A 26282-nucleotide genomic window follows, 5' to 3' on the forward strand; every position below is an offset into this window, starting at 1 on the left:
CCATATCCAAACAGAAGAACAGTATATCATTTTAAGGATTGGTGTCGGCTCCCGTACCCAGAATCGTATCTGCCGATACGATAGGACCTAGAGCACTTCTCATACGTCACACGCACGTCTTTCAAGAATATGAGATGCAAATACCGAGTTGCATCTCCAATATGTCGTATCTAATATGTTTTTAAGCGACATATTCTTATAAAACGAGAGAGACGTCGCAACCGCTCGTACTTCATGAGCTTTTACCCTCAGAAAGTTGTAATTGTTCGTCCGACAGACCTTGTGAGCGTCCGTAATGACGTTTCTTACAAAGAACGCTAGAGCGTTCTTTGACATCGAGTCTTGTGGGGTCTTTTACCGCGCACCAAAGACCTTGTCTAGAGCCTCCCAACTGACGTTTCCTCTGAAGATAGAACTTCAGAGCTCTAACATGGCATAGAGACCTCTCTGCTTCTCTGCCTACTAGACTAGACATTCCTTTGATTTCGAATGACCTAGGCCAGGGATTCGTGGGATTCTCGTTTTTCGCTAAAAACAGAGTCTTAAACGAGCAAATCGCCGAGTCTCCCTTGAATCCTACTTTATCCTGCAGAGCTTGTAACTCACTAATTCTTTTTGCCGTCGCTAACGATAAAAGAAATAGGCATTTTCTAGTTACGTCTCTAAATGAGGCCTGATGTGGAGGCTCAAATCTATCCGAAGACAGATATTTGAGGACTACGTCCAAGTTCCAGTTCGGAGGTACTGGTTCCTTAGACTTTGACGTCTCAAAAGATCTTATGAGATCGTGGAGATCTTTGTTATTTGCCAGATCTAAACCTCTGTTCCTGAATACAGCCGAGAGCATACTCCTGTATCCCTTTATTGTGGATACGGCTAGATGCGATTTTACTCTCAGGAATAGCAAGAAATCCGCATTTCCGCTATAGAGGTAGAGGAGGAGGACAACTTCTTGGCTCTACACCACCTTCTAAAGACTGCCACATTCGACTGGTATACTCGAAGTGAGGTTCTGCGAGCTCTCGCGATCGCGCTTGCCACTTTCGCGAGAAAAGCCTCTCGCTCTGACCAGTCTTCGATAGTCGAAAGCAGGTCAGAGCGAGAGCGGGGAGGGTTTTGGTTTTTGATGGTACCGTCTTGAAGTGTGGTTGTTTGAGAAGATCCGTCCTTCCTGGTAGGGATCTTGGAAAGTCTACGATCCATCTACCACCTCCGTGAACCATTCCTGGGCCGCCAAAAGAAAAGCTATTAAAGTCATCCTCGTCTCTTTTGACGCCACAAACTTTTTCAATACTAACCCCAGGATTTTGAATGGGGGAAAAGCGTACACGTCCACGTCGAGACCAGTTTTAGTTTGCAGGAAGGCGTCTACCATAATTGTCTCTTGGTCTTCCACGACCGAACAAAACACTGGGACCTTTTTGAAATGTATGTTGCGAATAGATCCACATGAGGATTTTCCCCACAGAGACCAGAGATCGCGACATACTTCCTCGTGCGAGTCCATTCTGTATGAAGGACCTGGTTCCTCCTGCTGAGGCCTGTCCGCCTCACATTTCTTACTCCCTGTAAACGAACCTTGTCAGCAGGGAGATGTTCCTGTGAGACGTCCACAGTAATAGGTCCTCGTGAGTTCGTAAAGGAACGAGGAGTGTGTCCCTCCCTGTTTCCGAATGTAGGCAAGTGCGGTGGTGTGTCCACGTTTACTTGTACTACCTTTGTCTCTCTCCCAGAGGTTCTAGGCTCTTCAAAGCCAGGTGTACGGCGAAGAGCTCTTTGCAATTTATGTGCCAGGACACCTGTGCTGGTTCCCAGGTGCCTGACACTTCCTCCGAGCCTAATGTCGCTCCCCAACCCGTCTCTCCGACGCGTCGGAGAACAACACTAGGTCTGGGTTTCTGTGATCTTAGAGAGATCCCTTTGTTCTCTTCCAGAGGCAGCACCACCTGTAGGTGTGCCTTTACTTCCACTGGAATGGGAAAAACGTCCGACAGTTGTCCGTTTTTCCAGCTCCAAGACTTCTTGAGAAGAATTGAAGTGGACGGATATGAAGTCTTCCGAGAGGAAAATTGTTCCAGAGAGGAAAGCGTCCCCAGAAGGCTCAACCATTCCCTCGCTGACGTTTGCTGTTTCTCTAATAAGAGAGAGATTATCCTCAAACCTTTTGCGGTTCTCTCTTGCGAAGGAAAAACTCGAAAACCCCGAGAATCCATCCGAATCCCCAGATAGACTAGGTCTTGTCTGGGGGTCATCTGAGACTTCTCGAGGTTCACAAGCAATCCCCAACGCCTTGGTCAAATCCAGAGTTAACTTTAGGTCCTCCAAACACTGTCTCTCGATCTGGCCCTGATGAGCCAGTCGTCTAGGTACATCGAGACATTCACTATCCTTTGAGATGAAGAAATCTCGCCACATTCCTCATCAGGCTTGTGAAGACCTGAGGAGCTGTGGACAGGCCGAAACACAAGGCTCTGAACTGAAAGATTCCTTCCCCCCGTCATGAAACGGAGGTACTTCTTCGATGAAGGGTGGATCGGACGTGAAAGTAGGCGTCTTGGAGATCTAAAGACACCATCCAATCTCCTTGTCGTAATGACGCTAGGAACTGAAGCAGAAGTCTCCATGAGAACTTCTCCTTCGTGAACAAATTTGTTCAGAGCGCTGACGTCTAGTACTGGTCTCCAGCCTCCCGAGGCTTTCGCCACTAGAAAAAGGCGATTGTAAAACCCCGGGGAGTTTTGATCCAGTACTAGTTCTACTGCACTCTTGTCCCACATTTGTTTCCACCATCGATCGAAGAGTATCCCTCAGCACAGGATCCTTGTACTTGGCTGAAAGTTCCCTTGGTATTGACGTTATGGGGCGGAGTATTCAGGAAAGGGATACGATATCCCTTCCTTATGATCTTTAGTGAAGACGCGTCTGCGTCTATCAGTGTCCAGGCTTCCACGAATTCCAGGAGCCTGGCACTACTGGTGTTTGGAGAGAAATGTTTCATTTGCCCTTTTTAAAGGACGAAAGGCGGACCTACCTCTTCTCTCTGGAGCCTTCCTTCTTGCGGGAGGTCTGGAGATCGGACACCTCGAAAGGGCTGCCTAGAAGTGCTAGGTTCTTTCTTTCTTTGTCCGACACTAAAGCAGGTTTCTTCTTCCTAGCTGACTGCGTCAGAAGATCCTGTGTCGCCTTCTCAGTTAAAGAGTGAGCTACGTCCTTAACTAACTTAGAAGGAAACAAATATTCGAAAGAGGTGCATATAGCAGAGCTGCCCTCTGCGCATGCGAGACTGCCTTTGTTAAGAAGGCGCCATACACTGTCCTTTTCTTCAAAAGACCTGCTCCAAATAATGCAGAGACTTCCAAAGATCCATCCTGTACTGCTTTGTCGATGCACGACAAAATGCATAACAGGGCTTTCAGGTTCGATTCCCTGCGAATCGTGAGCTTTCTTGGACATCACCCCAAGGGACCAATCTAAGAAGTTGAATACTTCCAATACATGAAAAGTCCCTTAGGAGATGATCCAGTTCCGAAATACTCCAAGTAATGCGGGCAGAATTAAGACTAGGACGCCTTGAAGCGTCAACTAACGTCGAAAGTCTGCCTCTGTAGTAGAAGGGAGAGCGATACCCATATCCTCCCCGTCTTGTACCATATGTCCTCTTTTCCCAGCTAACCTTGCTGGAGGCATGCAAAATACTGTCCTGGTTAAGGTCTTTCTTCGACTTCATCCAGGCGTCTAAGGCGTGTAAAGCCCGCTTCATCGAGATGGTGGGCTTCATCTTCAGAAAGACGAAGTCTTCTTCGCCTTCGCACTCGAAAAGAGCGAGCGATGAGGAGAGAGCAGGGCCGGAGTCAACTCGTCTCCGTATTCCTCCAGAAGCATGGTTGTCAACACTTATAGTTGGACAAGCCTTCTCTCCCAAGATCGTCATCCTCCGAGTTTCGTTCGAACTCGTGATATCCTGAGTTTCTGTTCTCCTTTCAGAACTTTCCTCTTCTGGGGAGACAAACTCCTGATCGGAGAGGGCTAAGGGAATGAAAGTCTTTCCTTTTTCCTGTTCTGATCGACTTGGAAGGCGTCACAAACCTGCGGCTTCCTCGCGCTTTAGAAGACGTCATGTATGACGCTTCCCGCTCCGTCGCGTCATGTAAGACGTCTCTTGTTGACGTTTAGATGACGCTTCGCGTCTGGAAGACGCTTCGCTTTCTAAGGGCGTTCCTACTCGCGTCACAATCTTGGCCGGAGCGTCACGTCTAAGATCCTCTTGATTTGACGCTTCACTTCTAAAAGACGTCTTTCGATCTTCTTGTCTTACTACACTCTCGTCAGCCCCCTTCCTTCGAGCAGTTGCGAGAGGACGAGACTTCTTAATTGGAAGCGTCACGTCCTCCGACGGGCGCTAAAACTCCCACAAGAGATGACAGTTGTTTTCCTGCACCGCCATAATGATCTTCCTTGACGCTTCTCCTACGTCTAGTGCCTGACGCCTTTCGTCATCACTCGGGGAAGAAGCATGATGGGGTACTTCCTCGTAAGCGTCAGGTGACGTTTGACGCCACCTTCGCCTTCTTAATAGCCGACGGGGCGTCATCCGAGAAGCGCTCCGGGCTAGAATCAATGTCTTGCTTCATATGAACGCTTCAGCGGTCTCGATAAGTTTCGACTCCTTCCACCCTCGTTTAGGTGAGGGAGGAGGGAGGGAGGACGAGAAACACTCGCGAAGGACGCTTTTCCTATAGCGCCCTTGAGCTGGCTGCCATGAGCAAAGCTAGCTGAAGGGACGTCTGACCTGTTGGGGATTCCCTCCGGACCTCCTTAAGGCTTTCGACTTTCCTTCTCCTCTGGGCATGTGAGCTTGGAAGAGTCTAGGCCTGGGAGCGCCGCAGGGACGATCAACGCCCCCTCCACAAACCCTGATAGGGCTCACTTCACTAAAATTTCACTATGCCTAGCCTTACCTTTCGAGTCCGCCATCTGGACTTCATGTCTCGAATCGTCGCTTTCAGATTGGCGATTTCCGATGCCGATCCGAAAAGACACTCTGAGAATGAGATTTTTATAGGAGAATCTACAGTAGTAGGGTTAGTTAATTATTATTGAAAGGCTCAATAGGCCTTGAATTCACACCTTTCAGCCTTCTAACTCTATCCCTCTCTAACTTCTTCAAATAAGAAGTCAAAGTCTTCCATTCTTCTGCATTCGAAACTCTCGCATTCCTTACAAGTGTTAATAGCAGAACACTGCACCCCCCTACATTTACGCATACAGTGTGAGGATCAACCGAAGCTTTCGGTATCCTCACCCTGCAGCCTACATTCACACACATCTCACACTCACATTAGAATCAGTACATATTGAGAAAAATCCAAAAGAGTTATTCCAAAAACAGTCCACAGTAGCGAATGCCAAAACACGATCCAAATACGTCACCAAAAGTCGAAAAACGCTGATCAAAGTGTTGAAAATGAATCCAAGTCAGGAGGTAATAACAACATGTTGATACCACCGGCGACAGAGAAAATATTGATAGAAAACGGGGATGGTTCCTAGTCCTGCCACCCAGGCAGGCCGTAGATCACCTGACCTACCTGTAGCGAGTGGCGCGAAATTTGAATTTCTGTCGGGGACGACGGAGTCTTAGCTATGTATATATCTGACAGGTAAGTTTGATTGTATGAAATTGCATTTTTCCTAACTATACAAACCTGAGGTCCTTTAACAATAGGAAGTAGCTAGCGGCAGCTGAACTGTCGTAAGCTTCGAACAAGGGGAGAAACGGTAGTTAACTGCTTGTCCGACAGTCGCGCGGCAGTAAACAAATCACTTTTGCTTTTGGCCCATGCAAAATACGCAGAGTGAGGGGTGGCATGAGGAGGGACTATATGTAAAGGACCTCAGGTTTGTATAGTTAGGAAAATGCAATTTTCGACAAATTGTCATTTGTTCCGATACGTAATACAAACCATCGGTCCTTTAACAATAGGAAGACTCACTTCTTGGTGGGAGAATCTGAGTCTTTTGATGAACAAGACTGGTGTTCGTCCATCCCTGGAATGCCTCCCTGGTCGTAAGAGCGAGGGAGGGATCCAAGCCTCTGTCCGATTGATCGGTGTGCACCGCAGGATCAATGGTCAGACCTCTGGGCCGAGTACTAAGAGAGAGGCAAGCGTATCTCTTCGTACCAGCGAAGCAAGAACTTGTTCCTGTTTGCAAGAGGCAACATAAAAGTATGGGTTGTCTCAAGCTGCTGGCATCCACTTCCTCCCCCTTGTTGGAGGAAGTGGTGGATATACGCTCCTATCCCTAGTGAAAGGGATAGGAATGGGGCTCTGTTGAGTAGCTCACCTGCATCTTGTCCTTATCCAGCAGGGTGACGACCGTGTTCCTCCTAACCTACAGGTAGAGAAAAAGATGGGAAGAGGAGCCAGTCACACTCTCATTCACTCATCCATTCTTACGGTCACACCAGGACTCGATGCTGTTCAGCCTGCGAGGGTCTGGGTTCGCTACACAACGTGTTGAGCAGCCACCACGGGTCCCAAGGAAAAAGATCCAAGGACCTGTGGGCAATATCCCGAAGGTAGAAGGGAAGGGCAATGTGGTCTGGTTGGACCAGACCCCTGCCTTCAGTACCTGCGCCACGGAGAAGTTCTTGCGGACAAGGCAGCATCTCCTTCGCATCGAGAGGGTGAAGTCCATTAGGGAGGGATTGTGAACGCTCGAACCATCGTCAGGGACCGAAGGGTTCTGAGTCTTCGCTACGAAGTTCGGTACGAAATCGAGCGTCACGGATCCCCATCCCCTGGATGCTTGACTTCGCAGGAGAAGTCATGCAGTTCCTCAGAGGAAAAGAAGGAAATAGTCGCATGACCTATCCCTCTTCTCTACTTCGGTGATGTCCAGTACCCATACTGGTCTGTCCGTTTGCCACGAAGTCTCTCGCATCCTCCTATCCCATGCAGCGAAGTTCTCGTAGTGGATAGGGACACCGACACTCCATGGTGGGTGTCAATGGTATGGGTACTGTGACAAGCTATTAAACGAAGTAATGATTGCTGTGTAACAACCGAACTAAGTCAACAGCGTAGTTTCGTAACTGACTCGGTCCGCTCTGACAGCTGCCGACTGACTGCGTTCGGTAGAGCAAGTTGTCAAAGCATCCGAGTAAGTCACGTGACCTTCGCCTTTAAAGGGTTATGCCGAGAGACCAAACAAATATGTATTTGTTTGTCACCAATGCCGGACAGCGAGGTGATGATTTTTCTCTTAAGGCATGTGCCCAACAGGCGAAAGTCAATTGCCTTCTAGAGACCGAGGTCCCTGAAGGTAAAACATCTCATGGTTGTTGAATCTCAGCTAAGGAGAAACAACACTATGTACCGTTGAAGACGAAGGTAGATATTGAATGCAACCTACGTCTTCACAGATGAATCGAGAGGAAGGATTCTCAAGATTCATAACCTGTGCTTACAAATGACTGAAAACGCTAACCGCTATTTCATTGCTGTCCGGTGAGAAGTCGTAGTTGCAATGAAAGCGGGGCGTTCTTCAGTAATGAAAACACAGGGGAAAGCCGCCTGAAGAACTGCTTCTCATGGGCTGAACATTTGGAAGTAGAGCTGTCAGGTCGGTGGAGAGTAGGCGATGTCTTCTGACACATCTCGTAATTCGGGTTGAACAATGAACATTGTACACCTACGAATACGAGATATTTTGAAGACAAACTCAGATGTCTGCAAAATCATTCGCATTATCGCAGTGCGATGCAGCGGGAGACTTGTACAGACTTCTGTTACCGTGTGGTAAACAGAAAGATGAAAGAGTCCAAGAGATATCTCTGTTATAATTCTCGCAATGTCGAAGGCGATGGAATCTAGCGTCACAGCAGTAGATGGTCCTTCATTATTGCGAGAATCCCCATTAATCAGAGACCTAAGTCCATGATTGGTTGGGCAGAGATACGGTTCGGTAGTCCAATCAACCGGGAGAGAGAGACATAACTGACCTGTGCATCTCGGAGGCCCAGCTGATACTAAGCTGCTGTCAGGCAGTTCAATACGCAGTAGTTGAGCCTGAGCTCTCGCCGACTCGTCATCCTGAGTTGCCATGTAATCCATTATTCCACGAAGGAATGCGTTCGGCTAGAACTACCGAGCATAAAAGATATGCTCGAGCAATTATATTTAGAACGAAACGAATTTCGGTAAATATAAAAGTTGAATGGTGTTGTCGTGACAAAACCATAAGTATAAAAAAATTGAAACTGAAAACTCCTGGGAGGTTGCAGACAACCCCGAGTTGCAGTTCAATTAGAATACTTCTCTCTCTAAGTCGCAATCCATAGATAAACTAGGATATGCGCCTACCCCTCGGACAATTCAACTGCTTAGTAGAATCATGTCGCGAGGTTAATATACGTAGTATATTTGTAGGATTCTGAACAACGATCTCCATCCTAAATTCTTTTCTTCAAGAAAAACAAATAAGGATTGGAGATCGACCACCTTCGATCTCTATCAAAGAGAGTGAAGGAGAAGTCTTCCTCGAAGGAAAGCTTCAATGGTGAACAGAATACTAAGACGATAGTTCAAGCCAAACTGGATATTCCCGTCCGATCTTCTCTATTCCAGGTTGGTCGGCCACTGTGAGATAGTTTTCTTTCAGCAGCAGTCTTCTTCCCAATGCTAGAAATTCCAGGAATTCGAGCATAGGCGAGGTTCCCGATTATCTGTATATCTGGGGATTCTCGTCTCGCTCACGTTGGACCGTGTCTCGCGTAAGTGTGTTAGATCGTAAAAACTCGAACACTGAATGCGCTAGAAATTCCGTAGAATTCTAAGCAGTCTGCGCCCTCCCCCACCGAATTCGTCAAAACGATATCGGCTGGTGGTCCTCTCGATTCCCGTAGAAATCGAGAATGGGGCAGGATTCCTCCTCAACGACCGGGTTGCTTACGTCAGGTAAGACCCGAAGGTCCCCCCGTAGCGCAGTCCCGAACGTGGGATCCTACAGAGAAATCTCTGTAGGATCCCTCCCCTTTCCCCTCGTAGCCGTAAGGAGAGAAAATGGGGAGGAATTGGATACTCGCTCTGCCTTCCCAGTGGAACTAGCGGTAGGAGAAGGGTAGGAGCAGCCATCGCCTTGCGGCGATGGCCTCTCAGTCTGGGAAACGTATCGTCAGGAGAAAACGTTTTCCCCGCGGAGGGTTACGAACTCTCACTGTAGGTAAGGGTCTGCCGCCACTGTCGTCTGGGTGGGGCTGATCGACACCTGACAGGAGAGAGCCGATACCGTCCTCCGACTCATTCCAGTCCTCGTCGAGGTCGAAACCTCTCAGGAGGACCGAAGGAGTATTTAAATACGGTGTCCGAAGGACACGTAGAAACGCCGCTGTCGCAGTAGAGGAGGTGGAAGTTGCTTGATCGATCGGCCAGAACTGAGAGAGCCTTCTTGTCCGGAGACGAGAGACTCTGGTTCGAGACCAGAATCGGCAAGCTCCGATCGCGGCAGACCCACCGTCGGTTTGGTTTCCCTCTCGCCCCAAAACAAACGACTCGAGCAGAGACGTGGGCTCTGCTGGTGGGAGCGGCAATCCTTCCGCAATTTCATTATGCTGACGAATCAGCTTAATGACTTCTGCAAATTCCTCTGTATCTCAGGAGTAACCAGCGTCTTGCGGAGTAGGACCGTCCAGTCCCTCCAACAAGAACATATCCCGAGATACTCCTTCCTTCAGAAGAGGAACAGCGGCAGACTCCCTGACGGTCGCCTCCAGCTACTTGCGCGTATGTCCTGGTCGGTCCTGAGAACCGTGCCTGGTCCATACGGCGTCATAGCGGGATCGCGGAGCGCGCACCTCTCGCGATCCCTCATAGGTACCGTTCGCTCCTCCCGGTGTAGCCCGAGGAGGTTGAAGGTACAGGAGAGGCAGACCTGACGCTCCCCCCTAGCTCGCTGGCAGGACCAGCGTGCTTGGAGGGCTGCTGCTGATCGTCCACCCGCGGTGGCGATCGAGCAGCAGGCCTAGCTTTGCCGCTCGCCTGGGGCGAGAGGCTCGGCTAAGAACGTCGACGCTGATCTCTAGCGTCAGGCGAGCTGTTGCTGGTTACCGTCTCCGCCCGGGGGGGGTCCCAGATGGGAGCGGCGTCAGGTGACCTGCTAGGCTCGCTGTCGCGGAGACCGGCGAGCGTCCTCTCGGCGCGTTCGACGCCTGGTACCAGCCGTGGCTGGTACGACGGCCGCGGGGGACCCTTCCTCGCCATCAACTCGTGGCTGGTCAGCGACCGTCACGTCAACCACCGACAGCCAGCTGGTCGCTGCGAGAGCTCCACTGGCCTGGCGAGAGTCGTCTGCACGACACTCGCCAGTCTTCTTGCTCCGCGCTTCGGTCTTGACGGCGAGCGAGCTCGGGTGTCAAGACTTTGGCTGGACGGTCTCCCGCGGGAGACCGTCCACATCGGTACTTCTCGCTAACGAGAAGCCGAGGCGGATCCTGGTTTAGCGGCAGAACCGCTAGAACCAGGCGAGGAAGTGCCAGCCGAAGCTGGTACTCCTCTGGTCCCCGTCTTCTTTTCTCCTTGCTTGATAGAAGAGACGGCCCTGTTCCCGAGGGAGCAGGGGGACCAGCAGAAGAGCTCCCCGAATCGCCGGAGCGAGACGGGCCCTTAGAAGGTCCCGAAGGAGCCTTCTTAGGGGGGAAAAACCCAGGGTTACCAGCTGGTCGCTGCAAGAGCGGCCGCTGGCCTGGCAAGAGTCACCTGAGCGTCTCTCACCAGCCTTCTGCTCCGTGCCGCGCTTGGCGCCGAGCGAACTCTGGCGCCGAAACTTGGCTGCACGGTCTCCCGAGGAGAACGTACACTCGGGATCTCTCGCGAACGAGAGACCGAGCCGGAACCTGACGTAGCGGCAATCGCCGCTAGCACCAGGCGAGGAAGTACCAGAGCTAACCGATACTCCTCTGGTCCCTCCCCGTCTATCTCTTACGGAAGGGGAGACGGGCCCCGCTCCCGAAGGAGCAGGAGGACCAGCAGAAGGACCCCCCGTCCCACCGGGGGGGGCGGGGGGGTTGGGGGGGTTGGGGGGGGGAAAAACGGGGGGCCCTTAGAAGTTCCCGAAGGAGACTTCTTAGGGGGGGAAGGCCAGCCTTCTTCTTCTTCGGCTTATGGGCCTTAGAAGTCGAAGGGGAAGAGGCAGCAGCAGACGATGAAGACGAAGATGACAGCTTCCTCTTCTCCTCTTCCTCGTCAGCTCACGCAGGACAGTCGTCAGGTCCTCCATCCAGGCCGGAGCCGGGGCTATTGTCGAAGCAACACGGCCCGACTGCACCTGTCCGGAAGGACCTGGGACTGGGGAAGACACACGTGGGCAGGACCAGCATGGACAGGCTCGGGAACCAGGAGCGACAGGAACAGCAACCAGCTCAGGAGCGGCAGGGAAACAGCGGCAGCGGTAGACCCAGAAGGGGACAGCCAAGCCAACAGCGGGAATCACATCAGCGGCAGGTACGGCAGGCCCAGCGATCGCCTCGTAGAATCATCGGTCAGCCAGCGGAACCTGGGTACTGGCGGCCGGTCCAGGGGCGAGCTGCTGGAACAACGGAAGTCTGGGGCAGGCAACACGAAGAAAACAGGCGGCGGCGGCAACCCACCTCGGTACGGCGGCGGCCCTAGTAGCGGCAGACGGCGTCATCGACACAGCATGGGGAGTGTAGACCAGGAGGGGGGGGAGCAGCATAAGCGGCCGTGGTAGTAGTGGAGACCGCCCCAGACCTCGCTAGACGCTGCAGCAGCCCGTGGATGCTAGGCACGCCCTGCCGCCGCGGTGGTCCATACCTGTCCAAGGTCGTCTCCCACGGATGTAGCACCCCCCCCTGCGGTAACATAGATAGATTAGTAAGAGGGGTTCCCTCACGCACTGGGGAAGACATGCCCCATCCCGAACGCAAGGAAGACCCCAAATACAAAATACAACGAAGAAGCTGAGCGGGGGGCAGGAAGGAGGACGAAGAATCGGATACCAAGGGAGTCGCGGGAGAGCTTTCCGACGACTTCCTGGCAGACCTTCGCTTCCCCTACCCCCGCACAGCAGTGAAAAGTAATATGAAAATGAAACAGAATACTGCCCTTGCGATTCACGTTCATAGAACCTAAAGGGGAAAAGATCAATTCCGGGTAAGAACGGAAACTTGATCCAATAATATGATGCTATCATAAAAATTATTATGAAAATGAACCGAATACTGCACTTGCGATTTCACTTTCACATAAAAAAAAAAAAAACGTAAGGATCAATTCCCGGGGTAACGGGTAAGAACGAAAAATTGATCCAAATTAAATTTCATGCAAATAAATAAATGAAAATGAAAAGAATTTTGCAATTGCGAATCCACTTTCATTGCATTCTATTATACAAAATTAAAAGGCTCGTGCCGAGCGCAATCACACTCTCGGTAAACGAACGCACAGGGCAAAAATATAATGAAAAGAGTACTTACATTTTTCAATTACACACTTTCGCCCAAAATACATGACTCGGCGCGAGCGCGCCCAGCCCTCGGCACCGAGACATAATTCAAGGGTTCAATTCATGAAAAGAGAGGAAATCGCCGCATCTACGGCGATAATTCCATGTTGGTTCATAATTAAGTAATGAAAATGAAAACAGTGTACTTACAGTTTCATTTTCAAGTCAAACAAACCATTAGTAGAAAACACAATATAAACAAAGCATACGACGATGAAGCGGGCAGAGAGCGATGACGAACACGTCCTTCACACCCGCGGGCCGAAAGCAAAAGTGATTTGTTTACCTCCCAGTCGCGCGGCGCGCGACGTCGGACAAGCAGTTTAACTACCGTTCTCCCCTTGTTCGAAGCTTACGACCGTTCCAGCTGCCGCTGGCTACTTCCTATTGTTAAAGGACCGATGGTTTGTATTACGTATCGGAACAATTCCTCTGTATCTCGGGAGTAACCGCGTCTTGCGGAGTAGGACCGTCCAGTCCCTCCAACAAGAACAGATCCCGAGATACTCCTCCTTCAGAAGGAGGAACAGCGGCAGACCCCTGACGGTCGCCTCCAGCTACTTGCGCGTATGTCCTGGTCGGTACCTAGAACCGTGCCTGGTCCATACGGCGTCATAGCGGGATCGCGAGCGGCGCACCTCTCGCGATCCCTCATAGGTACCTCGCTCCTCCCGGTGTAGCCCTGAGGAGGTTGAAGGTACAGGAGAGGCAGACCTGACGCTCCCCCCTAGCTCGCTGGCAGGACCAGCGTGCTTGGAGGGCTGCTGCTGATCGTCCACCCGCGGTGGCGATCGAGCGTCAGGCGAGCTGTTGCTGGTTACCGTCTCCGCCCGGTCCCGATGGGAGCGGCGTCAGGTGACCTGCTATGCTCGCTGTCGCGGAGAGACCGGCGAGCGTCCTCTCGTCGCGTCGAGCCGCTGGTACCACCGTGGCTGGTACCGACGGCCGCGGGGACCCCTTCCTCGCCTCAACTCGTGGCTGGTCAGCGACCGTCACGTCAACACCGAGCAGCCAGCTGGTCGCTGCGAGAGCGTCCACTGGCCTGGCGAGAGTCGTCTGCACGACACTCGCCAGTCTTCTGCTCCGCGCTTCGGTCTTGACGGCGAGCGAGCTCGGGTGTCAAGACTTTGGCTGGACGGTCTCCCGCGGAGAAACCGTCCACTCGGTACTTCTCGCTAACGAGAAGCCGAGGCGGATCCTGGTTTAGCGGCAGAACCGCTAGAACCAGGCGACGAAGTGCCAGCCGAAGCTGGTACTCCTCTGGTCCCCGTCTTCTTCTCCTTGCTTGATAGAAGAAAAGACGGGCCCTGTTCCCGAGGGAGCAGGAGGACCAGCAGAAGAGCTCCCCGAATCGCCGGAGCGAGGCGGGCCCTTAGAAGGTCCCGAAGGAGCCTTCTTAGGGGGGAAAACCCGGGTTACCAGCTGGTCGCTGCAAGAGCGGCCGCTGGCCTGGCAAGAGTCACCTGAGCGTCTCTCACCAGCCTTCTGCTCCGTGCCGCGTCTTGGCGCCGAGCGAACTCTGGCGCCGAAACTTGGCTGCACGGTCTCCCGAGGGAGAACGTACACTCGGGATCTCTCGCGAACGAGAGACCGAGCGGAACCTGACGTAGCGGCATCGCCGCTAGCACCAGGCGAGGAAGTACCAGAGCTAACCGATACTCCTCTGGTCCCCCGTCATCTCTTCCTTACGGAAGGGGTTAGAACGGGCCCCGCTCCCGAAGGAGCCGGAGGACCAGCAGAAGGACCCCCCGTCCCACCGGGGTGGGACGGGCCCTTAGAATTTCCCGAAGGAGACTTCTTAGGGGGGGAAGGCATCCTTCTTCTTCTTCGGCTTATGGGCCTTAGAAGTCGAAGGGGAAGAGGCAGCAGCAGACGATGAAGACGAAGATGACAGCTTCCTCTTCTCCTCTTCCTCGTTCAGCTCACGCAGGACAGTCGTCAGGTCCTCCATCCAGGCCGGAGCCGGGCTATTGCCGAAGCAACACGGCCCGACTGCACCTGTCCGGAAGGACCTGGGACTGGGGAAGACACACCGTGGGCAGGACCAGCATGGACAGGCGCAGGAACCAGGAGCGACAGGAACAGCAACCAGCTCAGGAGCGGCAGAACAGCGGCAGCGGTAGACCCAGAAGGGACAGCCAAGCAACAGCGGGAATCACATCAGCGGCAGGTACGGCAGGCCCAGCGATCGCCTCGTAGAATCATCGGCAGCCAGCGGAACCTGGGTCCTGGCGGCCGGTCCAGGGCGAGCTGCTGGAACAGCGGAAGTCTGGGGCAGGCAACACGAAGAAACAGGCGGCGGCGGCAACCCCACCACGGTAACGGTAAGCGGCGGGCCCTAGTAGCGGCAGACGGCGTCATCGACACAGCATGGGAGTGTAGACCAGGAGGGGGGGGGGTGGGGGGAGCAGCATAAGCGGCCGTAGTAGTAGTGGAGACCGCCCCCGACCTCGCTAGACGCTGCAGCAGCCCGTGGATGCTAGGCACGCCCCCTGCCGCCGCGGTGGGGTCCATCCTGTCCAAGGTTCGTCTCCCACGGATGTAGCACCTGCGGTAACATAGATAGATTAGTAAGAGGGGTTCCCTCACGCACGGGGGGAAGACATGCCCCATCCCGAACGCAAGGAAGACCCCAAATACAAAATACAACGAAGAAGCTGAGCGGGGGGCAGGAAGGAGGACGAAGAATCGATACCAAGGGAGTCGCTGGGGGAGAGCTTTCCGACGACTTCCTGGCAGACCTTCGCTTCCCCCTACCCCCGCACAGCAGTGAAAAGTAATATGAAATGAAACAGAATACTGCCCTTGCGATTCACTTCATAGAACCTAAAGGGGAGGAAAAGATCAATTCCCGGGTAAGAACGGAAACTTGATCCAATAATATGATGCTATCATAAAAATATATATGAAAATGAAACCGAATACTGCACTTGCGATTTCACTTTCACATAAAAAAAAAAAACGTAAGGATCAATTCCCGGGTAAGAACGAAAATTGATCCAAATTAAATTTCATGCAAATAAATAAATGAAAATGAAAAGAATTTTGCAATTGCGAATCCACTTTCATTGCATTCTATTATACAAAATTAAAAGGCTCGTGCCGAGCGCAATCACACTCTCGGTAACGAACGCACAGGGCAAAAATATAATGAAAAGAGTACTTACATTTTTCAATTACACACTTTCGCCCAAAATACATGACTCGGCGCGAGAGCGCCCGCCCTCGGCACCGAGACATAATTCAAGGGTTCAATTCATGAAAAGAGAGGAAATCGCCGCATCTACGGCGATAATTCCATGTTGGTTCATAATTAAGTAATGAAAATGAAAACAGTGTACTTACAGTTTCATTTTCAAGTCAAACAAACCATTAGTAGAAAACACAATATAAACAAAGCATACGACGATGAAGCGGGCAGAGAGCGATGACGAACACGTCCTTCACACCCGCGGCCGAAAGCAAAAGTGATTTGTTTACCTCCCAGTCGCGCGGCGCGCGACTGTCGGACAAGCAGTTAACTACCGTTCTCCCCTTGTTCGAAGCTTACGACCGTTCCAGCTGCCGCTAGCTACTTCCTATTGTTAAAGGACCGATGGTTTGTATTACGTATCGGAACAAATATTTTTTTCTTTATCTCTTCGTCTTATAGATTTACTGTATCTAAATATTTTCTATGAGAGAGAGAGAGAGAGAGAGACAGAGAGAGAGAGACAGACAGACAGACAAAAATAAATTTTTTTCTCTCATCTCTTCGTCTATGGCCAGTCGGCCACTGCGGCCAGTTGTGCTGCGGCTAGTCACCCACGGCCAGTCGGCCGCGACCAGTTCTCCCATTCCCCAACATACATAGAGTCCAACCTTGGTTTTCATATGCCCTAGTTTTTTACTTCCTCTTGGTTATCGTAGAATTGAAAATGACCTGTCCCAAACTCATCCACCTGACCGCATGCCTCACAAAGCATCCCAAACGTTCATATATGAACCCAGTCTGCCTTTGTTTCTCATTGAGTGAGCATCATCCCGTGCATTCATCTGAAACATTTGTAATAATCCATTGTTTTACGTGCTTTTTGATTGAGTGGCTACTAAATAAGCCACCATGGAACCACAAAGTAAGTTCTGAGTTCCAGCCCTTGGATAAATTTGATGAAAAACAAGACTTGAATTCAAGAAAGAACTCGTAATAAAGTTTGGAGGTGGTGTATGCACATGACTGATCTTGCCAGGATGTATGGGAAATCAGTATCAACAATCAGTTCCATCCAGGTGACGAAAATAGAAATCAAGGAAGCTGATACAAGAGATCACAAATAATCAAAGATGTTAAGAAGTTGTTGGTGTGGATCAACGAAAAACAACTGGCAGGAGATAATGTTTTGGAGGAGGTAATTTGTGAAAAGGAGGAGGAAGAGAGGGGGGATAATGTGCTTTTTTTCAGTGATTAAGGACATGTATGCAAGGTGGAGTGAGTTGCAAAGTTTTGTAGAGAAATATCACTCTAACTAGGCTGTTGCAAGCTGTGTCTGCAACATTTTCAGTGACAATGCCTTGTTCCATTTTAGGCAAATCTTGAAGAGATGCCAGAAACATGTCTCTGGACAGATATTTTGTGATAGGGGTCCAGTGACTCTCAGCTGGTCTTAGTGGCAGTAGAAACCAAAGAAGGGAAATAACACCAGATAGGGCCTGATACCTGAAGTCCTTAAAGAGGGGGATTCCTCTTCCAAACAATAACCTCTCCTCCTCCCTCTCCCCCCCTTGCCATCATCCATGCGCCAACAAGTGTCTTTAATAAAGGTAAAAGTGATGTTAAATATTCACTTATCCATTTTATTAGTCATTTATATTCATTTCTCATTGTTTTCTGTATGTAAAACTATAGTTATTCTCTATTCAATGTATGTTTTATAAACATTTTTGAGTGTATGTAACCAATTATGATGGGATTTAAATTACTATATATATTTCTTATGGGAATTATTGCTTCAGTTTTTGTATGGTTCAGTTTTCGTCAGACTTTCTGGAACAGATTACGTACAAACAGTGAGGTTCCACTGAACATCGTAATGGTCAATAGCCCTAGGAAGTTCTACCCACTGAAAGGTCTCTCCTCATTAGATTTACAAGAGGTTATGGGGCACACCTTACAACCCATCTAAACAACAGGTTAATGAACTACTGTTTTGTTCTTTTGGACCATGCAGCATGGATAAGTGATGCACACCAGGGATAACCTGAAAATACATACCTTTCTCCTATTTATGCAATTAAGGCAAATATGTATTGGACAAAATTTGTCTCTCACATTATGTGAAAAACTATTAGTTCCTCTTTGTCGCAGGAGAGGTTTCCCACACCAGCTGGAACTCTTGGTGGACATTCAGAGATCCCTCCTGAGTGAGTGGTGGGGAAGCTGCTCCTGCAATCTCATTTCCACAAGTTTCAGCAGAAATTGGATCTCTTCAACCTACATGGCTGGATGCTACCAAACAATGCTTCAATATATTTTTCAAGCAGGCCAGCCAAGCTGATCATTAACCAAGACAAGCTGTGCTAGTTAAAGTGGAAAGTCTTCAGTATTTAGTGTCATAGGCAATGGACTGATCCACTTAAGGCCTCTGATCAGAAAGTAACATATTTTACGCTGTTTCTTTGTTGACTGAAAAAAGTTATCCACGTCTGCCATTAGGGGGGTATCAATCTGCTCTGGGACAGGTTTTCGTAAACAAAGGATTAGTACATCTTTTCAAAGGAGCTGAGGCAAATGTGCCTCTGAAACCTACTTGTTAGGATATGTCTCAAATCATTTTGGGTACCTAGCCAACTCAAGCTATGTACCTCTGGAGTAAAACTTATTAGAGCACATGACTTTTAAAGAATGCCTTTTTGCTATCTTTGGAGTTTGTTAAGTATCGCATACAGGGACCAGACAAAGTACTATTGGCCTTTGGAACTCCCAAATTTGTCACAACAATGCGGATAACTTCCTCTCGACCTAATTCTACACCATTTTTTACCATTCCTTCTTTGTCAGCTCAAGAAGGGAATGATGATGACCTTGCTTATGCCAAGCCAAGGCTATGAGGCAAAAGCTTGGTAAGGTCAAATGTTTTTAAAAGGGGCGATTTACAACTTTTTATTTACCAATGCAAAAAACCTGAAGTTCTAAGAACATTATTTCCTTATGCTGAAACAATAATCCTAAAAGCAAATAAAACTACTTCTGAAATACATGCATCTTAAATAAAGCTCAAGAAATTCAGGCTGTATTCATCTTATCAACAATATTGTGCCTCGGACATCTCACATTTTTGTCTGCTTATACAGTGCACCAAACTTTACTCCAATGGCCCTAAAGTGCTTATGGACTAAGTTTTATCAGTCACAATACAGAAAGGGACTTACTATTCTTCTTATCTTTATAGCACTGGATTATATCATAGTGATATACCAATTTGAAAAACAATGGTAAGCTTTCCTGCTAACAGAAGTGCTGAGGGACTTAGATGTATACTTGGCCAAGTAGTGGTATTCCTTTCTTGCATTATATATCAAAAGATTATACTGATGACAAGATAAGCTATTATTAATTAATAGGTTTATAAATATAGAAAATTAATTCTCGTTGAGTACATTCAAGTAGATCAATTGTTTTCATCCCCCTGTGGTTCTAGTTACTATGTTACCTGGTTAAGAAAAATGGTGTTAAGGTTCCTTCTCCAACATGTCACCTACTTTGTCATCCAGGGAGGTAAATCTTATTAGTCATGGTAAAAGTGAGAGTAGATCTAAATAGAATGATAGTCTGTAGCCCTAAAGGAATTCTTACAGCCTGATATTGGGTATAGGTGATGCAGTCACTTCTTCCTGTGGGTGTCTGATTGTTGCAGATCTAGCAGGGTTCATGGGAAATCTCACTGGTATTCTTAGCCTTTGGCGACATTTTGGATCCTGTCAAATAGAAGATTTTGAATTCTTACTGGGTACCATGAATACATTTTAGACTTTTGACCCCTTTACAGGCAGGCCCTGGTTATTAGCAGGGGAGCAGGGGTTCCATTCCTGACAGCATGACAATAATCGAAAATCACCAATAACCGAAAATCAGCGATAACAGCGCCGAGACTCAGTGCTGCTGATAACCAAAGATCGGCAACCAAAATTTGATTAGGTTACATTTTTAAAATGTGGCAAAATTACAATGCTAATATCTAATATCATTTTTAATGAGTACTTTAAATAAAAGATTACGTATTATTATTGTTAATAATAAACAGCTTAACCAGACTACTGAGTTAATTTTCTTAAATATGATAGGGCTGGTTGTCGTTGAAATGTATTAGACCTTATTTATAAATGGTATTGCAACTCCTTAAAAATCTAATGACACCAGATACTGAAAAACACTTTAGATTCTCATAAAATTTTTGTCAAAGATATGTTTCTTTTACCTGTTATATGTTCTTGCTGAAAGCTGGACAGTCACTAGAGATGTCTGATTATAAGTGTTTTCTAATATACATATAATCTTATTTTATTTTGTAAAATCATAATTACAGCTCACACACTATCAAAACAGATAAGAACCAAAATCAGTAACAAATTCTGAGTACTAGTATAGTTATTATAAAATAATTATGTAAAATTACTGAGATTGAAGATGCTGTATTATACATGTTTTTCATAATATTTCTTTGCAAAATTACAATTATAACTGACATACTATCATAACAGATGAGAATTAAAACCAACAACAACACTTGGGTATCTTTACGAGCAAACAAATAAAAAGACGTCATGGGAGGAAGAGAAACACAACATGCCCCCTTAAGCTCAACTATGCTGATCTGGGTGAGTCTAAAAGTTGACATTAGTGAATTTCTAGGTTCGACCTGTGTCTGCCGGTGAAAAATCCCTGTAACTCATTTTTCTAGTATAAATAAACTCTATAATATACCAGAGAAAAAGCTAACATGGTTATGCTGAAGTTACTACCCTCAGCGCGATCACCCAAAGGGTGTCGGTATAAGTATAGGGGCGTTGTGTTACCACAAACCACAGGACTTCTGCCATTTAGAAGGTTCCCTTCAAAATCCCCCACTTTGGTGGGAGCCGCTACAACGAAATCCCACCACCCGCCCTCACTCGCCACTACTACTAGTACCCACGCACTACAACCCATTCCTGTAAATAGAGTCGTGCGGTTCGCTTTACAGAAATTCTTTGTGCTGTGTTCGACACTGTTTGGATTAATAATGAGTGCTCAAGCTTCTTCTGCTTCGAAGTTGAGTACCCCAATTTGGTTTTTTATCATATTTAAGTTAATTTAAGTATGCTATTGGCCCAGGCCCCTCAAAATACAGGTTGGGGGTGCCGCCGGCTGAGCCGCCATTTTGAGCGTCGGCATAGCTAAAGCGAATTCCGCACGACATGTTTAAAATTATATATATAGGCTTAGCTTTATTCATAAGCTATTAAAATGTGATATTTCTGTTAGAACAGATATTGGTTGCATTTCATATTGATATGGCTTATATACTAATACGATAAGATCTCGGTGCTCGTGAGCCCTTCTCGAATCTAGGCTAGTCTCACAACGACAACCATATTTGATCCTTAATTGGATACATGGTTAGATTACCCCTAGTTAGCTAAAATTAATAAGCCTAATAAGCTTCAAAGCAGGTTTTTTCTCGTCCTAGCGATCTAGGTCTAAAAAGTGACTTTGTTTGTACGGTCGGGGAAAATTGCCCATCCCAGTGTGTATTTCAGGGATGCCAGGGGCTATGTAGATTAGTACTAGATAGTTAGAGATAACTCCTATGCACCTTGTAAAATATTTTATATTTAGACTAAATAAAAATACCCTAAGTGATGGTACTATGTGCCTAGCCTACCTGGATAGCCTCCTGACCGGGTTGGACCACTTCGATCGCGACAAGCCACGGCCAGTCAGCGAGAGATCTAGGCTACGTAGCCTATGGGTGATACCCATCTTGGATCAGGGGTAGAGCCAGGCAACATGGACTATTACAAACAAACCTCTAATCTAATAAATTAAACAAGGGATATTATTTCCTATGATAATTACTAATTTTAATATCTCTGGAGCCTCAGCGAACAGAGAACATATGTGGGATTGTCCCTTAACGGAGTGATTAGAGGCAGGGTATAAGCGTAGTAGTATTCAAAGTTCGGCATTGCCGGAATTCAGACTGATTCATTCCTAGCTTCGGCAACTATAGAGATAAGCCATTTTCTAATATACAATGGCTTCTCAGTCGATGTTTCTATAAAAATGGGCGAACTGTCCCCTTCTTCGGCATCGACGAAGTTCGGTGTATAAGATCTAAGCATACCTCTTACGGGAAGTTTCAGTTTATGCTATTACACTTAAAGTTTATAAGCCACCTTAAGATAAGCCAATTGATAATATTACGTCGGTCCCGGAATATTTCGGCAACGAAATATTTCGCCGACAACTTAAAGGATGAGTTTTTCTAGAAAACTTAAACTGCTACGTCGGGACGGAATATTTCGGAGACGAAATATTCCGCCGACAACAATCTGACAACAAACTTACGAGTTTTATGGCCTAGTCAATACAAGTTGTTCATAACTAGTATTACGTCGGTTCCGGAATATTTCGGCAACGGAATATTTCGCCGACAAATAAAAACGACAACAAACTTACAAGTTTTATAACCTAGTTAATACAGGTTGTGGATAACTAGTGTTACGTCGGTACCGGAATACTTCGGCAACGGAATATTTCGCCAACAAATAGAAACATGCATGAGTTTTCTAGAAAATACTTAATTGCATGTCTAGACGGAATATTTCGGCAACAAAATATTTCGCCGATAATTTTAGCAAATGCCACCAAGGGAAAGAAAACTCATTGAGATATTTCATATTACAGGTGGTTCGTTGCCAAGCGGAGGGCTGCCATGCATCTTTGGGGAATCCATTCGGCCACGTAGTTTGCTGGTCGCATGCCAACTGCGCCGTGCAACTAGACAACTACGTGGTCTGGCACCCAGACGCTTGTACAGTCTGTTATGACTTGGTGTCCATCATGTCCAACGAGCAGGTAAGGACATTTACGAAATTGGCTTGGATATATTACGTAATATAGTCATATAAATTCAGAAATGAGTGAACGGATCCGCCATTAAGACAAATATTGCTTACAGACGGATCCAGCGGCGTACCACGATGCAAGGGTGGCTCTTCGCAAATGGGTGGGAGGTTTCGGCAAGAATGTCCCTAAAGGTCAGCCTTACGTACTGGACGCTGACCTCTGTGCTATAATCTTTTCGGGGGCCACGCTAACAACAGTGGTGGCCAGAGACATTGCCGAACCCCTCATCGAGGCTATCCGTGCGGCAACCACAACTACTTTGGAGGAGCAGCAAGATGTGGCGGCGATCAACATCAACGCCGAACCCATGGTCACGGAGGAACAGGTAGCTAGGGAGGTAAGTGGAGCGAGTTCCCTTCCCAGTCCTTCTTCTCTTTCTTCTTCTTCATCCTTTAAGGGCTTCTCTAACCCCAGTGACAAACAAGGAATTCCGTCGGTAATTCCAAGTCAAAAAGACTTTAAAGAAAGGCATGAGGCCTGTTCCGCCAGCGGCGAAGGAGTTGTCTTTGGCTTCACAGCCATCGACATCGTCCGTCAATCAGCCTGCTGCCATAAATCCTTCCCCTAATGAAGGGACAGGAACATTCTCTAAGGCGGCGGAACAGGCCTTCGACCCAGAAGCCTTCACTAACCTGTTACTAACTAAGGTTAGTGGAGTCATAGATCAGCGGCTAGATGCACGCCTTGGGCCAACACCGGACATCTCCAATCAAGCTCTCTCGTCATTGACGGAGAGGATTAGACCCCTTGAGGAGATGCTCTCCGGTCTCCTTCACTCAGGAACACCAGCCCTATCCATGATGGTTCCGGATGCTTCAAAGCTTCCCCCCTTTGACAAGGAGAACCCTTGGAGGTTGGCCCTACATGCCCCGTTCCTGGAAGGGAGATTGACTATTGAGGGGTGTGGTACAAGACCAATTGAAGACTTTGAGCTCTTCCCACCTGGTCTTCAATTCCCGTTCCCAGGCTTTGTTAGACTAGCACAACATGCGCTAGTCAGAGTTGACAAAGTGCCCAAGGAGACGGTGATCTTCCCCAGAGAACAGGCCCAAGCTGCCTGGGTCCGTTCTCTATCAGAATGGAGATGCGCAATACCAAACTGACAAGGGGAAATATACCATGTTCGTCACCCCAGAAGGTATTCCGTCACCTTGTACATCTAAAGTGGCGGAGTTAACCTTGCAAGCAATAGCTGAAGACAAACCAATGCCAGTCCTGAGGGAAACGGAGGCTACATCTCTCCTTTTACCCACAGGACTGGACATTTGGACTAATGCTCCGGCGACATTTACTTAGGTTAAATTGGAGCCGGATTGTGCTTCAGACTTATTTTCCGAAAGACTGCCCAAACTCCCCGACCATCTAATCAAGGCGGAGTTCGAAGCGAGGGCAAGGTTAGCCAGATCTATCAACTCCGTCACATCGGCGGAGTTGGTAGCAACGACTTATGAGGATGAGCAAGTCTTCCGAGTCCTAACGAAAGCTCTTTTACAGACTTTCCAAGCAGACTTATATGACTTCGTCAAAGCAAAAAGGGCCTATAGAAAGCATGTTTTGGCTGGGGCTACAGTAAAACATGAGCCCAATAGGCTAATTAAATCATCCATTTGGGGAGAAAACCTCTTCCCCAAAGAGGAAGTTAATAACATCTTACATGAGGCAGCAAGGGCTAACCAGAGTCTGAGGATAAGATGGGGTCTTCCCTTCAAACGCCATAATGATGGAACATCTCATCAACAAGGCCCCAAAAAGAAGGCAAGAGGGTATAACCCTTATCAAACGGCCCATCCTCATGGATATATGCAGGCAGTGCCGTCCACCTCTAAAGCGCCAGCACCACAGCAATATGTCTTGGTCCAACCACCCTCGGAACCTCAACCTTCTACTTCATCCCAAGTTGTGACTTCCCCAGCATTTAATCCCGCTTATGAGGCGAGAAATACTTTTCGCCCATATAGCAGACATGCTGGGAGTAGTCGAGCCAGAGGAGGCTCTCGATTGCGAGGTGGAGCAAGAGGTAGGGGATTCCGGGGAGGGAGAGGAGCTAGACCAACAACCAACCAGTGAGATCTCCCAGGTAGGGGGGAGACTGTTCCTATTCAGGGATCGATGGACCTTCAGTCCATGGGCCCACAGTATAGTATCAAAGGGTCTAGGCTGGAAGTGGGAGAAGGGCCCTCCCCCTCCAGTCAGCTTCTTCCAAAAACCAACGGAGGACCTCTTAGAGTATACCAAGGATCTTCTTCAGAAACGCACCATAAAGAGGGTGAAGAGCATAAGGTTTCAAGCACGGTTGTTCAGTGTCCCAAAGAAGGACTCGAACAAAAAACGTGTAATTCTAGACTTGTCTCGTCTCAATTCTTACATTCACTGCGACAAGTTCCATATGCTGACAATCTCACAGGTGCGGACCTTACTTCCCCGTGGGGCTGTCACCACCTCTATAGATCTTACAGACGCTTACTATCACGTCCCAATAGCCAGAAACTTCTCTCCATACCTAGGATTCAAACTAGGCAAGCAAGCCTACTCATTCAAGGTAATGCCCTTCGGGCTCAATGTAGCACCCAGAGTGTTCACAAAACTAGGAGAGACAGTAGTTCAGAAATTGAGGAAGAAAGGAATACTATTAGTAGCCTACCTGGACGATTGGCTAATCTGGGCGAACAACGAAGCGGAGTGTCGAAGGTCGACATCCAAAGTACTGGACTTACTAAAATTTTTAGGGTTCCAAGTAAACATGGCAAAATCCAGACTGACTCCAGCATCTCGATTCCAATGGTTAGGGATTCAGTGGGACCTGAAGAATCACAAGCTATCTCTTACGTCAAAAAAGATCAAAGAAATAGCGAAAGCTACAAAGCGCTTTCTCAAAAACAGACGATCGTCTCACAGGGAACAAGAGAGGATCCTGGGCTCCCTTCAATTCGCATCAGTAACAGATGTCCTACTGAAAACCAGATTAAAGGATATCAGTCAGGTTTGGAGATCAAGAGCCAATCTCAAATTCAGAGACAAGGTTTCAAGAATTCCAGATATTCTAAAAAAGAGACTTCTTCCATGGACGAAACAACGGAACCTATCCAAATCAGTTCCGCTGTAATTTCCTCCTCCATCTCTGATCATCCACACAGATGCATCTCTGAGCGGTTGGGGGGGATATTCACCCCTCAAGAAAGTTCAAGGAACATGGTCGGAAACATTCCGTCGATTCCATATCAATATATTGGAAGCGATGGCAGTGTTTTTAACACTGAAAAAGTTACGTCCGTCCAAGAAGATCCACATTCGAATCGTATCGGACAGCTTTACGGTAGTCCATTGCATAAACAGAAGAGGATCCAAATCCAACAAGTTGAATCATGTAATGATAGCAATATTCCTCTTAGCGGAAAAGAACCACTGGCATCTGTCAGCAATTCATCTGGCAGGGGTAAGGAATGTAGTAGCAGACTCCTTGTCCAGAATAACCCCACTGGAATCAGAATGGTCACTGGACAACAATTCATTCAAATGGATTACAACTCAGATTCCAGGACTCCAGGTGGATCTCTTTGCCTCGGAGTCCAATCACAAGTTAGTAGTATTTATCTTTTTCCTCCAGTGAACCTCC

The 26282-nt window shown here is 48.1% G+C and overlaps 1 long non-coding RNA gene across 2 annotated transcripts in view; it reads right to left on the reverse strand.

Moving 5' to 3' along the window:
• LOC135203292 (uncharacterized) overlaps positions 1-26282 on the reverse strand; it is an 87988-nt gene that overhangs the window by 34527 nt on the left and 27179 nt on the right. For both annotated transcript variants that reach the window (XR_010311902.1, XR_010311903.1), the window contains exon 2: positions 19355-19476. This is a non-coding gene — a long non-coding RNA (uncharacterized LOC135203292). The remainder of the gene's footprint in view (positions 1-19354; positions 19477-26282) is intronic.

Source organism: Macrobrachium nipponense, chromosome 36 (genome assembly GCF_015104395.2).
Source record: "Macrobrachium nipponense isolate FS-2020 chromosome 36, ASM1510439v2, whole genome shotgun sequence".
In the NCBI taxonomy this organism is placed as follows: domain Eukaryota; kingdom Metazoa; phylum Arthropoda; class Malacostraca; order Decapoda; family Palaemonidae; genus Macrobrachium; species Macrobrachium nipponense.